Source organism: Ornithodoros turicata, chromosome 3 (assembly GCF_037126465.1).
Source record: "Ornithodoros turicata isolate Travis chromosome 3, ASM3712646v1, whole genome shotgun sequence".
Lineage (NCBI taxonomy): Eukaryota > Metazoa > Arthropoda > Arachnida > Ixodida > Argasidae > Ornithodoros > Ornithodoros turicata.
In genome coordinates, this window is record NC_088203.1 from 95410419 (window position 1) to 95427280 (window position 16862).

Consider the following 16862-nt stretch of genomic DNA (forward strand, 5'->3'; position numbering starts at 1 on the left):
AGCAGCGCCTGTTGTTCCGGTAAAAATCGAGTTGAATGAATCGCCACAGCCCCAACGTATATCGCGCAGTGTTGACCAAGACCAAGTCAAGCAGGAATTCTGGTGAGTAATGCTTTCGTAGATTGCCTGTCTTAGTAGTGTGCTGTCCACACATAGTTGGATTCTCATAAGAGTAATTTAAATTAATCAAAACAGCTGAAGTGCCTGTAATAGATGTAACTCGGTATCCGTTCGTAGGTTTGCGCAGTTTCTAGTTGGTTGCGCGTTTAGGAACAACAAATTTATTCGAAGACGATAAGATACCGATAATGCATCACCGTAGAGCAGCATTTACTAGTATCATTGTGAGCCATATTTCATTTGTTAAAATTTGTCGTCGTATTTCTTCAAAAATAAAAGCGCAAGTCGGCGTACTTGAATTGATCTCCAAGAACTGCTTACGTCGAACGTCTGCAAATGTTGTACTTATGTGCCTTCGCGCACCATAGTAGGCACAAAGCATATCTGATTAGAATAAATACTTCAAGAGGAAGTCATTCAAATACATTGTTATTTATAGCTGGTTTTCCATTCCAGGCATGGTATGTGGCAGCACCATCGTGGGCTGCACGAAGGATTCCGAAAAAGAAAAACAACAACATGGCTAATAGGATGTTGCTGCCCAGGGAGTCCTGGCGAAGAGGTGAGCTGTTAAGATCATCATAAGGTTCTGTTGTGAAGTGAGAAATTTTGTAGTAGTGCACGAATGTTAATTCGTGCACTACTTTTATAAAAAAGAAACCAGAAATGGAAAGTTATGCATGCATCATTTCATGAATTGTAATGTATTACTATTTGATATTCACATGTTTCCATTAAGGGAATGAACTACTGAACCTATATTCATATCATGGTCATGCTCTGTGTTTACCAGGAAGTCACATTTTTAAGGCTTGTCATTCTTTTGTATAAATGAATATTTATGTTAACCTTGTATGAAATGGCAGACACGTATCAACACGTGTGCAGCTTGTGCACATTAAAACGAGCCATGTAGAGACAAATGCTTGTTGTTGTTGTTTTTAATATTCTAGCCTATTCATGGTTGCTCATCGCTTCTTGCAGGTTTACTCATTCCAGAAGCAAGAATTGTATCATTGTAAGGCGAATGGAAATAAACTGACATCGACTGAGATAGGTGCTCTGTCATGGCCAATGACTGTAGGATGGCTCCAAAAGCGTCACAACAAAGCCAATATTCATCTAGCTCTCTACAAGTAGCTAACTCCACATAGTAGCCTGCTTCACAGCCTACACTACCTTGTGGGAGTACACATTACACAATATGTTGCATTGTGCTGTGGTATGATAACATACCGTTTGTCTCGCAATATGTGTATATAAATATGATAAGGGCACAGTGCATGGCTTATACCCTGCTGAATATATATCCATACCTGGCTGCGACATTGCATATCAATGCAGGTTACAATACACATTTTGACATTTGGCCGTTATGAGACATCTTCGGCCGTAATGAGACTGCCTTCGGCCGTATTGAGACTTTGGCCGTAATGAGACACTTGGGGATTAAAGGATTATCGGCCGTATTGAGACTTTCGGCCGTATTGAGACATCGGCCGTAATGAGACTTCGGCCGTAATGAGATACAATCGTCCTTACGCACAACAACGTAAAGACAGATGCATGGTATTTAATCACCCCCTAATCTACGCATTCCTATGGGAACGGATACACAACATTGTTCTCGTTTGAGCTTACGTCGAAATGTGGAAGCAGCACCGGCAATAACAATGAATCGAGTGGACTTCTAACTCCTTAGTATGGCAATTATTCGAAAAGAAATGGAAAAACATACTTCTATTATTGACACACATGCTCAGACACAGAGATATAGCCCTCATATTCAGGGTGTCTCATGTAACGTGTCAATAAATTTTATTTAAAAAGAGCAATAAAAGAAAAAAACGACCGTTACTTTTCTGCTACTTGAGTTACAAACAGGTGATACTTTTGATGTAGCACCTGTTTGTAACTCAAGTAGCAGAAAAGTAGCGGTCGTTTTTTTTTCTTTTATTGCTCTCTTCAAATAAAATTTATTGACACGTCACGCGAGACACCCTGTAGAAACGAACGATCTATCATCTTCTTAGATGCCATAACGAAGTCAAAACTGTCTAGCAATTTCGTCAAATTCCTGTTCGGATGCGCCCGCAAACACCAGATGAGGCCACTAGCAAAAGTATAGTCTGGGTAAGTTGTAATATGAAATCCGAATGGCCTAACTAGCAATAATGGACTGGGGCTCCGGGAGTTCAGAAGTTGACCCTAATTAGTTCGCGCATGCATCAGCCTCACTCAAGCGTGTGATGAGGAACTATTCCATGTTAGCACCGCGAAGCAACTGTGGCTATGAACAGCGTACAGGCGTGAACAGATGGAAAGAGGACAGCAGGAAGGAAAGGGGGAGACGGGGGGAGGGGTTAGTATGTGTCCCGGGCCGACTTCAGGGGGGGAACTGTGACTCCACATTCGTCTGGAAAATCTGCCAGAAAACCCAGGGAAAGTCTAGGTAAAACCAGGAAACTTCGGGAAACCAGGGACAGCACAGGCGTTGGTAGGATTCAAACCCACCAACTCTCAGTCTACAGCACGGCCTCCCAACAGCACAACAGGTTGGCCCAATATTGGGCCAATATTGGCAATACCGGCTCGATATTGGTCCAATCTTGGACAAATATTGGGCCGACATTGCGATTATTGGCCCAATGTTGTGCCAACATGTTGTGCTGCTTGGGAAGGCCAGAGGACATGTTCTTTGCTCGACAAAACAAAAAAACCATGCAGCCACCGGCGAAAACTCGCCGTACTGAACTGGTTAAACACGTCCCAAAACCAGGACATTCTTTTAGCTTCGATAATGTTACGGCCTTGGCACGCGAACACAGATGGCGTGTGAGAAAATTTCCGGAATCCTGGCACATTCATTCCGAGATTAATGCATCCAACGGCCACATGGGGCCTCTCCCTCAATGTTACAGGCGTATCAATACCGTTAGGATTTCGAAGGATTCCTATTTCGGTGTCCTCCTTTCACAGGACCCGGACAACGTTTCCTGTCACGTGCCGATGATGATGTCCGTGTATGGGCATCGAAATGTCGGACTTTTAATGTTTGGTTTCGTCAAGTTATGTCAAGCCAGTGTATCTTATAAGAAAAAGCGCTCTTGGAAAGACGCGGGATTTTCCAATTGATCTGCGGCAAATCAACACCCATTCTCCATTCAAGATTAAATCTAATAACCACTACCTGCAGAACATGTAGTGTTATCTGTATCGCTTTGTCTTATACACGTTAATCCTACAAACGTTGCACAATGTTCCAGATTCATCCATTGAAACCTGTATTTGGGCCTCCAATTTGATCCTATCATAGTCATGAATCACACCGTCTATGTCTGTTATTATTTGTTGATCTGCTTGTCTGTATGTTTCTTCGATGTGCTTATTGTGTTGTTCATTTCTCAGGCTAGAACGCTATATTCTTTCACGGTATAATTTTGTTTTCTTCTCTCATTATTTTTTAGTATTGTTTTGTTATCCGCACCAGACTATATCTATCTGTCATTATTTTGTTTATTCGTGTTAGCGCCGCGAAGCAACTGTGGCTATGAGCGTCGTACATATGTGGATGGATGGAGAGAGGACAGCAGGAAGGAGTGGGGGACAGGGGGGTTAGTATGCGCCCTGGGCCGACTTCAGGGGGACCTGTGCCGACATTCGTTCGGAAAGTCTTCGGGAAACCCAGGGGAAACCTGAGACAGCACAGCCGGTGGTAGGATTTGAACACACCACCTCCCAGTCTTTAGCACGATCTTGGCTACTGAGACTGTCCTTGGAGTCTCTTTTCTGTAGAATGTTGTCCTTCCTTAACACAATACAAATTTTGAAAAATAAAAAACTGAAAACCCTTGTGTGTGTTCCTTCGTTCCTTGTCCTTCCAAGAGCGCTTTTTCTGATGAACAAGTTTTTCGTTCCCCTTTTTTTTCTGCCTATTGTCTGGACGTACTGTCAGAAAGCACCGAAGGAATTCACGAAGTGAACGTCCTGTACAGTTCCAGTGTATGCAGTAACGAAGAGCAGGTGACACAAACTGCAAAAATAAACATCCGGGAGTACTTGTCACTGATAACGAAACAACGTGACGTTCTAACGTAAGAAGAAAACAGTGCGGGTCTAGACGGTCCCAGATTGCCAGAATATTCTAATCGAGACAAATGGATAAAATGTGTGAACGGTACCGATTAACAGAGTGAGTGCCAAGCCCCTGCTGTTTCTAAAAGAACTGGATGAAAACACGACATCTTGTCCTGTACGAGGATCTACGAGCAAGCCAAGCAAACATCGAGTAACTAAAGGAAATACTCAACTGAACACCGAGTATTCACTTTCGTTTACCTGTCACACACTACTACAATACTTCGAATAGTATACAATACGACTGAACAAACTGTACTGGAGTGAGGTATTGCTACAGGTAAGTTGTTTCTGCTCGTAATAAAATATAAAGAGAGAGAGAGAGAACCATGACTGTCAATTATTCCCCTTTGCCCTCAAGTTTCACATCGTAAAAAAGTAAAAATAAAGAACAAAGAGTACAAAAACAGGAAGAGGATGTGAGAGTGATTTGTTCTAACGCAAAAGAAAAAAAAAAGTTAAATTTAAAGTGAGGTAACTTCATTTCATTTTCATTTGATTTGGTTTTATTTCCAACGGAAATGAGGGCCAGGTACAAAAGGGATTTAAAAAGGGAACTTGATAGCAAATATAATCAAATTCGCTGCAAAATATATATATATAGATACTCATGGAAATATATATATACACTGGTGCTTTCCGCCACGCTCCTTTCACAATGAAACCCTTAGTTCAATCCGGGAGCGAGACAAAGAAGAAAAGGGCGAGAGAGAGAGAGATGACGCAGCAACGTAAATCTACTCCCAATCGTTACTAGGCAGCAACGTAGTTAGCTTGTGTGTCCGAGGGAAGATAGCTAGCTAGCCAGCTAGCAGCTGACCAAAAACCAGAACCTTTTTGATCAGCTGCCCCACTTTAATCAAAATTAAGGTATGCGTCACAGTTTTAAGTAGCTTAATCACGTGATAGACGCGAGTAACTTTCCCTTCGCCCGATCAGTGGACACAGACTTCTCCACAAGTATTTGTGCACGGCCGAAACGCTTGGCGCGTCAGTTATTTTCCAGAAACTCCCGACGATGCTAGTCAGCTATCTGTACAAGTTTAAGAGGTTGCCAGAATCAACATGTGTACAGGAAGTAGGTGGGCCTTTATCTCTAAGTTATGCTCAAATATCTCGTGTTTTTAAGTGTTATTGTTGCACTACACACAGGAAAGATACGAAAGCGTGGCCCCAGTGCCTCGCCGTCCCGTCTCTACTCTACACTTTTTTTTTGCAAAGTGCGGTAAGTTTACCGTTTGACGGGTACAAGTTTCGGCACTGCTCCACCATGCTCCGCTGAGCATGATACAGAACGCTACAGGCTTTGTAGTGTCAAAATCACAAAACCATGGTTCTGTATAGACTCATCCACAAACTGCGAGTGGCTGCTCGTTAGCACAATAGAATACGAATTATAGAGCTCTCAAAGCCTCGCATATTTACTATTAATTCATTTTGTGCGATTCATAATAATGGTTATAATAATATTCGGTTTAGTTATTTTCTTAATGTCACGATTAACAGGTATTATTAATTATTAATATATAATACTAGTATCGGCTAATCGATGTAATTAATAAAACCTAAATGTGCAGTTACCGATATATTTTTCGGAGAAAGTGAGCTACAAGTGGAATAAATAATAACGAGCGATAAAAAGCAGAGAAGAGTTGTCTGAAATAAGAGGCTCTTTAGTACCGATGTCGGAGTTACTCGATGGGTTCGGATAACATGCCTGGAGCTCAGTTTTAATAAAGAAATTACGTAAGCAGTCGGCAAGATCGGCGCAGTTTACGGAAACATTGAGCCACATGCTTCCTTTCCCCTAGAAAAACAACACGAAAACTCGTATTGTTATATGATTTCCAAAAATTTAAGTCGTTAAGGGAAATAAACATAACCTGGCTGACTAAAACACATGCGCTGGTGCTTGCACACGACCGCATACTACCCCCCCCCCGCACCCACTCCTTCCTGCTGTCCTCTCTCCATCTGTCCACGTCTCTACGCCGCTGATGGCCACAGTTGCTTCGCGGCGGTAACACTGAATTAAAAACATTTTGATGATGATGATTAGGATGTCTCACAGACGATACTGTACCGGCTGGTCATGGGTAATTTACTCAAGAAACGTAACTAAGTTACAGTTACAGTTAGCACGTCAACGTCAAAAATTGTTACGTTCCGTAAAAAATAAAAAAAACGTTACCTCAAAAATACTAACCGAGTTACATAACTCTTTCTGAGATGTAACTATAGTTACAGCTACAGTTACCAGGTCGAAGTAACTTAGTTTCTTTACAGTTACCTTCGTCGAAAAAAAAAAGCCGAATAAATGTAACCATCGAAAACTTTGTTTAGCACTTGTACTGTCCTCACACAGTTATACCGTTTTATAAACGGAGGATTCCCTAACAGCTCGGTGAGAGTTAGTTAGTCTCAGGTCATCCTGGCTGTGTACGAGATGACAAAATTTATGGAATTCCTGGTTGGTGGTGATGCTGATGACAATTTGAGTCTTAATGGCAAAAAAAAAAAAAAAAAATCCCGTTTGAGAAAGACGTATGTGTATACTTGAAGCCTCTACAAGACGACGGAATGGAGCTGACGAAAATATTGCCATACCTGAGTAACTTGGTTATAGTTACATCTTACAGTTAGTTTACCCAAAAGCGGCAGTTACACAAGTTACTTTTTTAGGAAAGTATTAGTTACCGTAACTAGTTACGGCAAAGTGTAACTAGTTAAAGTTACTTGTAACTTTGTAGTTACTACCCAAGACTGCTCCACCCCTGCGCTCGCGGTAATGAGGCCCGTGCAGTGACGTCACGTTTGGTCAAGTGACATGGGAAACCACACTGGAGTCACAGTAGGAGGGCATACGCCGTGAGTTGTTGCGGTATGCGTGCAATTCCCGGAGGCAATTTGAAGAACACACGCCGTTGCCTCATTCGGCCACAGTATGACGCCTGTGACGCATCCCCATGTTTTCCCGAGTCACGTGGCTCAAAGACTGCGCGTGACGTCATCTGCAGGAGCACCTCATTTGGTGAAAGCCGCAGTGATGACCGAAATCCTAAAGGACAGAGTGAGTGTAAATCCCCACGCCGTCCCTGCAAATGCTTCCCATTTCTATTCCAAGCTGAACACACACACGCATATATGTCGCTCACTTTTACAAAAAAAAAAAAAAAAAAGGCGATGTCAAGTTGCCGGTGATGAGTAGATCAAAGAGTAATATTAGACGGTAGGAGCAACTTATTTATTTACACATGGTAACAAGACTTTCGTGCACGAGACTGCACTTCTTCAGGAAGTGCAGCCCCGAAGAAGTGCAGTCTCCTGCACGATAGTCTGGTTACCATGTGTAAATAAATAAGTTGCGCCTACCGTTTAATATCACTCATTGTTTACAAAGGCAGGTTATGCGGATACACGGGTCTCGTAATTGTAATTCTTGCTGCGCGATCCTTGAGTTCGCTTAGAAGCTTTCGAAGGCGCTGCGCGAACTGGCACCACCATTAATGCAGGCCCCCGTGATTTCGCATGGGCTCTCGTGAGGGATACGTGAGAATAGCAAAATGTCATTAGCTGTCCTACTTTGTCATCCCGCGGCGGACATTCGTCCTCGTTCCGCAAGGATAGCTCAAGCCCTTCAGCTGCAATGCTTAATGGTCGCCGCATTTGTCGCAATATCGGCCACACTCTGCAGCGCAGTTTTTTCTTTTTTGATGCTTCACTAACTAATTAGGCGTGCCACAAGACGCGTAATAATAACTGATAATTTACGCTCAATCCACGCTAACAAACCAAATACCAGTAGCATGGCCGGGTGGGTTAAGGCGTCCCGGTCGTTGGTGGTACCCAAGGACGTGCTGAATACTGGAAGGTAGGCGGGTTCGAATCCTACCACCGGCTGTGCTGTGTGAGGTTTTCCCTAGGTTTTCCGAAGACTTCGCACACGAATGTCGGCGCAGTTCCCCTTAAAGTAGGCCCAGGACGCATACTAACCCCCTTATCCCCCCACTCCTTCCTGCTTTCCTCTCTCCATCTGTCCACGTCTGTACGCCGCTCATAGCCACAGTTGCTTCGCGGCGCTAACACGGAATAAAAACGAAAGAACAAACCGCAAGAGCAACGAAAGGGGTATTTAACGTAAACAGCAGAGGCTGAATGAAGAACATTGCGAGACTTTCATAGATGTGTATTGTTGTTGTTATTATTATTATTATTACATTGACATTAATTCAGAACATACATTCTGCGCGAGAGAGTGTTAATTGATTGAAGAAAAAGCAATTACTTTTCTACGTGCCGCACTTGGCTAGATACGAACCCTCAATGACATGTACGCGTCAAGCTCTCACGTCAGAGAAACGACAGCTACGGCCCATTCCCATTGGTTGTCCTAAGCACGTAACCGCTCCCGCGTTGCCTCATTGGCGGAGACGCCTACAGTGACCTCCGAGCTGGATCTGTCTCTGCATTCGCCCGGCCGTTTTTTTTTTGTTTTTTTTTACGCGTCTATTACTCCCTTTGCTGCAAAACTTGGAAGGCAGGCTCACATCTATTCAAATAACCGTGTTGTTGTATATCTATCCTACACAACTTGGCGCGAATGTGTCGACCCCTTTAAGGCAAACGCAACATTTGTGACCCTCCAACGCCTGGATCGAACCCAGCACCTCTCCGACTGTCCGTCAGGTGTGCTACCGTTACGCACATCCCACGTAGCGCTTCTCGTCAATGTGTCCCCGAGTCTTCCTGAACGAGGCCTTGGCATGTTTACGAGAGCTCGATGTCGCCGTAGTGGCACATTGTTTGTTTGTTGTGGGGCTAAGGAGAAGTTAGCCCGGGCTGGCTTATTCCTCCTGACCAGGTAAAGGTGTGGGTTCAATTCCGGCCACGAACACTGCACTCACTGTCTTTTTTTTTTTTTTGTTCACTGCGTGTTTCTCTGTGTATGACGGACTCCAGAAAAAAAAGGCATCTGTAATCTGCCTCTTCTTCATCACTACCTGCGTAGCTCTGCTATTAACAATAAACGCGCATTTCTTTCGGTTGCTTATATGCCACGAAAAAAACACAGCTTATATTAAAGTACGCTAATAAAATATCCGACTAAAAGCATATAAGGCATACAATAAACTTTTGCCCCCATATAATATGTGGGTGCCCAAGTACAATCCAATTTCGCAGAAATATTTTCCTTCGCTGTCCTTCGTTTGCAAGTTCGGCTAATTTTAGCCAGTCCCACCAGTACTATCAATTCCGTTTCAGGATACCAGCGGGAGGCTTGAAATACGCTCTCGCGTAAACTCCCACGCTTCAAAATGACTTCATTCCCAGCTCAAGGCAGGAATCCAGTTTGTAGTCCTTGACTCAGTGTAATGACATTTCATGGTATTCATCCTGCCTCCAGGGAGATTCTCAGAGACTGCCATGGTCTGACTCAAAAGTGACCCTCATATCTCTCTCTCCCCCCTCTCTCTCTCTGGAATGTGATCCAGCTCATCCTTGTGCGCAATATCTCTGCTCCACACCTTAATACTATACCATTTCTAGATAAAGCCGCGTCGAAACTAGCAATAAACTTTTTTTTTTTTTTTTTGCTGCTGCTGCTGTCATCAGTGTTCTGTTTAGTGCCCTGGTGTAGACAACATACTGTACTCAGAAATTTCAAGGGGAGGTATCTGAACTGCTGCTTTCTGGGCTAAGCGCTTCATGTTGTCTTTATTGTTTTGTCTCTTTACTTGTATCTATTTATTTTATGCGTCAATTTCACAGTTTCATAAAATCTGACTGTTGATTGACGAATAAACACCGGTTTCTTATGCTTATTTTCACGTTTATTTGCAAAGTTCAGGTATTCCTATCACAAACACCTCTAAGCTGACCTATAGGCTATAAAAATATTACTATTCTCGTAAAACTCCTGTCTCCACAACTCCATTCTGAGCAAACAAAAAACAAAAAAAAAGAGAGAGAGGGAGATGGTTTCTACGCGTAATACAATCCCCACAAAATGTTTAGAAAAATAAATGTCCTCCCCATAAAAGAAGCCACGAGACCAAAAAACTAGCCTCTCGTCGCAACTGCCGGGTCATCACCGTTAACCTCTTTAGACCGCGCCAGGAATGTTGACTTCAGCCGGATCCCAAGAAGGAGGGAGGCCGCTGAACGCGCACCACTCATCGGCGCAAACAACAACGGCGACCGACAGCCACCTGGGGTATCGGCCGAACCCATGCTTCAAAGTCGGCTCACAGAAGCAGAAAGGCCCGCAAGTACAATGGGCGGCGACCCACGGTCACACGACACTCAGAGAGAGTCGAGAGACAGTCAACAGGACACTTGGAATGCGTCACGAAGGCGTCATCAGCCGTTTGTTATTCAGCCGCCACGATTATTAGCTCTGTTTACTCGGAGCATTCCAGTGTCCTGAGGAAGCCGGTAAAAACAATGTGGGACGCACAAACACGAGCGGCGGCCGCCGCCGCCGCCTGCTGCTATTCCCATGGATGCCGGATGTCTAGACTGAAACGCAACCCCCGGCTCCAAAATATCAAAGCTCAAAGGTTCACTCGCCTAACAGCGTGTACACCTATGGGGAGAACTGACACAAAAGATCGCGTAGAGAAAGCATAGACTGACGCAAACGTGGCCCGCGCCTCTAGGCCTAATGCTGTCCGTGTTATTCGGAGGAAAAAAAAAGTGAACTTGTTTGTTTATCTGCTGGCGGCGACACATCTATTTGTTCCTCCACTGAGAAACAATGGCGTCCTGCGTTTGAGAATGCTCGCCTGCAGACCGGAGTTGCTTCCAATCGCAGTAGATTAGACTCATTTGCGTGCAAAAACGGTATCAGAACACGCACACGATGCGAGGAGGACACGCGTTCTCACAACAGATTTGCGTGACAGTCTACGTCGACAGATCTCACTTTAACTGTCCGGTGACTATCGGATAAAAAGAAGAAGCATGCCCTGTGTTTTGGTGTGAGCGCGCCCCTACCTCTCTGCGAGCGGTTTTTTGGTTGATGATCCCATTTTGCCAATCGAGGATAGTAAACAAGGGGAGAGCAATCCAGATCCGAAGCGTAGTACGCGCCGCATGCCGCTAACACTCGTAGCATGCACCCGATTAAACACCCTGTAAGTAGCAGACGAGCATACTTACCGCTCTGTCTCGCCGATTTGCTGGGAAATAATTATTACGATGCACCTTTAGACTCTATGCCTTGAAACATGAACGTGGCACGCATGAAGAACTGTGAACTCCGTGATGGGGTACAACACACAGTACATCCTGACAAGGCTCACGTTATCCAGCAACGCTTTGTAGCATGACCGGTGCTGATTTTCGTTGGCCGTAAACACTCACAAGACCTTTATCAACTCCAGAAACAGACACAAGCCACCACATTCATACCAGTTGATCAATCATTTCCGTACATAGCGCCTAGACCAAATAACAGTAGTCGTTGATTGGCCAGAAAAAGGTCGAGTCCAAGTGTCACGAGTGGAGGGGGGGAAAGTCGCCGCGTAGGGGAATGGTCGCGCGAAGATGTAAACAACTCGCGTTGGTTGCCAGACGAGGCCTCGCTCTGTACGCTGTTCGAATGGTTCGAATATTCTAAAGGTGTATCGCAATGTAACTTTTGAAGCTCTTCTGGAAAGAAATAAAGTACTATTCGTTTTTCTGAGTACTAATACATCTTTTTACTTACTCGTAAGCAAACTGTCTCATTTCGTAAATAGGTGACGTTCTATCGCTACACTAATGCTTCAAAATGGCGTGCTCGTGTGTGTTTGTCACCGCATAATGAGTGTTCAATACTGTTTCCCGTTGTAATCTATTGACACGGCGTCCCCTTGTCTGTGTTGTACCAAGATGAGCAGCAGTATGTTGATAATAGTTCTATATTGAGCATGAAGGACACCGTGAAAGCATAATGAATGCAGCAATTTGTCAAGGCTATCGGGGCCTCGAGATTGACAGAGTGCTTCGCCTTGATAACACCAGTATTTTGTGCTGCATGTTCACACTTATCTGCATATACAGTTTACGCTGCCTTGGAAGCTGTTACTTGAGGATAGCATGCAGTAACGCGAAACCGAAACTAAATAGAAAAAGTATACCGCTAGCTGTTACAATGATTGTTTGTGTATCGCTTACGTGGCCAAATCACAGGGCAGGAAAAAGTTGCACAATTTCCATTTTTCTCTCGTTTTTATAAAGTGCACAAACGTGCAGCACTGATTCTATAGCACGTTCCATACCTAATACGCACACAGTATAGAAGTGCGTGTATTTACGTACAGATGGCACTGGTGGTCCTTAGAGCGTGAAAACGGGGAAACGTGCACGGGAAAAATGGAGACGACAGAATGTTTTGCGTCTCATTCATCTGTCTGTTTACACTTGTGCGGAACACAGCTTATTTGTATTTCTAACTTACACAAAGTCAACTTCTTCAACACACGTGCCAAAAAGAAACGGTCACTTGGCCTATGTTTAGGACTATATTTTTGTACAAGAGAGAAATTGGTAGAGCCCTGGACCGGTAATCCAGAAGATGTGGGTTCGATCCCTACAGGTGGCTAACCTTTTCAATGACTTTCATCTTTCATCGTTTCATTGTATATTTTTGTTCCCAGTTATTTCATCCCGTAATGCAGCGTGCACGTCCTGCTGAACAGTTCGTATTTTTAAGTTATTTTACTGTGAAGATTAGCTTACTCACATTAGCATATCACATTCATTTGCCACGCGTCTGGAGTTTTACAATATCAATAACTTATTTTCACGTTACGTTCTGACATGCATTGAGGCATAGTCAAGACCACCGTTTTGGTTTGGAAATTTCAAGAAAACAAATGCGCATGGATGCACAGATTAATGCACACAAAAGTAATGAAAAAATACTGCACAGACAATAATCGAAATAAACTGATATGGGCATCTGTATGCATATCTGGTGGTCCTTCATCCTCCAAGGGTTTCCCATGCCCAGCAAAACAGCTGTCTGTAGTTCTATTTATGTGGAGCCATCACTACCCATCACCTTGAATTGGACCTGGAAGAGGACTATTGACATAATCGCTGCAGTTCGCCATGTCCATTGCCTCCAACAAAATACACGGAGGGTGTTTGTTGTGTTGAATATCGTCTCTTTTTAACGATGGGGAAAAAAAAGTGATAAATTCTTTCATCTCTCCTTGATCAAGCTTGGGGTCACTACACAATGTGACATAGCAGACGAGGACAATACTAGGGCAGCTTGTGGTAAAGTGTGGTACTTAATGCAAAGGGAAGGTGTCTGTACTAGATAATCTACACTTAAGATGCAATACATCATTACTGTCACCAATATCAGTCTGATATGAATCACCTGTTGCTTCATAACATGCACTGCTCTACAGTACTTAAACATCACCTCTGTCCTAGCAATATATCGCTACTTATAGAGCCTGAAGTTTTCGGGAAATATTTTTTTCGAACTTCGCGGGGTAAAAATCGAGTAAATAAATACGTGCTCTAAATTCACGCGAATTCGGATGAAAAAACTTCCAGTATGCCAAATTCGGGGAGAAACTGTGCTCAGTTACTCAAACGAACTGTACTGGTTTGGCACAAACGGTGATGTAACTGCATTTGCTGCCAAACAAGTTAGTGTACATTCCTACAGACGTCCCAGTGAGGGCAATTTTCTGGGTAAAAATCGGGTTTCACGCTAAAGAGGCAACCTTTAATTTGGGGTGCAAATTCGGGAAAGAATCGGGACTCCTTGCTCTACATACAGCATGACAACGAAATATACATGTGCCACCAGTGCTTCTACGTGGAACTGGGTACTCGTCTGGAACTTTGAGTGTTGCTAGGTGCCATGGGAGGGGGGGGGGTGATGTAGGGGGAAAGTGCGGTCAGCCTTCTCTGAAGTGGCGGCTCGATGCACCCAGGGGAGGGTGAAAGAGGGAGGGGTGTGCTAACCCTCTTGCTCTGGGATTTTGGGTAGTCCAAGAGGACTACCCACCACAGAAAACATGCGAGAATCTCTCAGTAGACTTCATTGGGATGCTCCCTGTAGCATGGGAACCGCCAGGATTATTGGCGAAGTTACCATGCCATGGCTGCACAAAGAAGAAGATTGTGTGGTGGTGGTGGTGAAAGGGCTAAACCAAAACAAGCAAACTTAAGTAGCCCACATTCACACCTCCATCACTTCAACCATCACATTCGCCACCCAGATTGTCATCGTCATCTCATGGTATAGGTATACAACCCCATAACCCTGGCCGATCTCCCTTGTTGCTAATGGCCATTCTCAGTAGGCCGAAGAAGAAGAAGAAAGGGTTCGCCGTTGTCGGCCTCACAGAGGTGGGCAACGTCACGACTGACGCCCTGGGGAGAAGATTGTGTGTGTGTTTTCATACACTCAGAGCCAGGGCCGGCGATAGGGGGGGGGGGGGCGAGCAAGGCGGCCGCCTTAAGCCCCGCGCTTGCATAGGCCCCGCGCACGAAGCCCTCAACCGGGGATTACTTTTTTTTTCAGTATCAAGTGTGCACTTAATCGTGTGAAACAGGCCCCGCGATGTGCCTTTGCCTCAGGACACCCCGCACACCCTTAGCACCGGCCCTGCTCAGGACCCTAGTGTTCTCTATATTACGAGCCCTGGCCAATCTCCCATCTCGCAGATCAAGGCCACTGGACGAGGAGGAGGAAGAAGAAGAATTGAGTTTGAGTGGTTATAGAAAAAAAGTATTCCTACATACGTGCATATCCAGTTCCTGCATTAGTCATCACATGTCATATATGTCATAAGTTACCTGGATCCGACTTGGCCTTAGTCCCCATCATTACTGCACAGACATAAACAAACATCTCACGCCCCTCTCGTCCTGGCCAATCTTCCTTAGTGGCTCATGGCCATTATCTCATTGGTAGAAGAAGAAGAAGACCTGTTCTAGGACCTTTCTGACCTGGCTTTAGTCCCTACCATTACTGCACAGACATAGACATAGACAAACATCATTTGTCCCTTTTGTCCTGGCCAATCTCTCTTAGTGGCTCACGGCTCTCCTTGGAAGAAGAAGAAGAATTCAGTCACTGTCTTGTATTATGTACCCTGGCCAATCGCCCTGTGTGACTTGTGGTCACTGTGCTTAGTGGTGGAAGCAGAAGATGTTATATTTGTCACAAAACCATGGTTTATGAGGACTTGTGGCCTTTAATTTATTGTTGCGTCTTATACCAGAGGGCAGGTGTCCAGGTAGCACGTTCCTTGTATGCAGGACTGACGAAGCACTGATGACTCGAAAAATAACGAGCTCGGCCGATTTCACTATTCACATTACCGACCTTCCAACACTACAGTTGCAGTGCCTTTAAATCGGCTAGATTCTCAAGCTCCCGGTATGATAAAATTTATTGACTTGTGCTCAAATAGAGCTCATCAATGTGCCACCCTAAGGGCCTCCCTTGCCATTGTGGACAATGTTCGTCTTCGGTGCTCACTGTGAGGTTAACTATATATTCACTACGGGAACAATGCGCGGTAGTTGGTGCTAATCCGTAACGTATGACCAGCAGCAGGGAAGACAAGGGCACGGACGTTATCATCACTATATTTTCAGCAATCTATACCTCCAGCTGTGGAGTAGAGCGTCACCTGTCACAATGAAACGCTCCCCTTCATAATTACGATAATAAAGTGTTGTTGCTCTTCCTTGTATACTCACTTTGTAAGTCCTCATTCATCAAAAAGAAGTCTTACAAAAATAATTTTCATTGACTCATAATCCTATTATTTTCTTTGCACATACAAGGTCTGTCCCAGTGAAAAGGTGACTGGCGCGCTCGCGAGCGTACTTGTGGCGCCATTTCTTGTCGAGCACATGGATTACGTAGCGCAGTCTCCTAGCTATTGGCTGAAGCGAATTTTAGATGGTTGGCACGTTTTAACCGCGTCGCTTTGTAGATTTTTCAACGATGGAGCAGCGTGCCAATGTGCAATTTTGTTTCAACTTGGGGAAAGTCTGCAACAGGAACCTTTGAGATCGATGATCCAAACAGCGTATGGAACTGAGGCAATGAGTCGTAAAAGTGTCTTTAGGTGGATTTCGAGGTTTCGTGACGGCAGAGATGCCCTGGAAGATGATCCATGGCAGGGAGCCTCGAAGACATCCCGAAATGAAGAAAACGTGCAAACTGTTGCGGAAGTGCTTGCTGCAGACCGATGCATCTCTGTACGACTGATCGAGGAGCTCACCGGCATTCCCAAAACAAGCGTGCATCGCATTTTGACGGAAGACCAGCAAAAACGAAAGTTTTGCGCGCGATTTGTGCCTCATGTCCTGACAAGCGACCACAAGCGCGCCAGACTGGAGCACTGCAGAGACATGCAGGTAACCGCAGCAGAGGATCCTGAATTCCTCCCAAGTATCGTAACGGGCGATGAAACGTGGTGCTTCCAGTACGAACCCTCAACCAAACGGCAGAGCGCCGAGTGGAGATCGGCAGATGACGAGAAGCTCAGAAAAGCCAAGAATGCAGAAGAGTCGAGTCAAAACAGTCATGATCGTTTTCTTTGATTCAAACGGAGTAATTCATATTGAATACA

General features: G+C 44.5%; 1 protein-coding gene and 1 long non-coding RNA gene across 2 annotated transcripts in view; one reads left to right on the plus strand and one right to left on the minus strand.

Annotated features, from left to right (window-relative positions):
• Nucleotides 1-11762, minus strand: part of LOC135388865 (insulin-like growth factor 1 receptor) — a 79148-nt gene extending 67386 nt beyond the window's left edge. Inside the window, exon 1 of the mRNA XM_064618714.1 lies at nt 11419-11762. The gene's annotated coding sequence lies outside the window, so the exon portion shown is untranslated. The remainder of the gene's footprint in view (nt 1-11418) is intronic.
• LOC135387493 (uncharacterized) lies at nt 612-1174 on the plus strand. Its single transcript, XR_010421151.1, has 2 exons — nt 612-682; nt 1105-1174. It is a non-coding gene; the product is annotated as an uncharacterized LOC135387493 (long non-coding RNA).
• Nucleotides 11763-16862: the final 5100 nt, after the last annotated feature.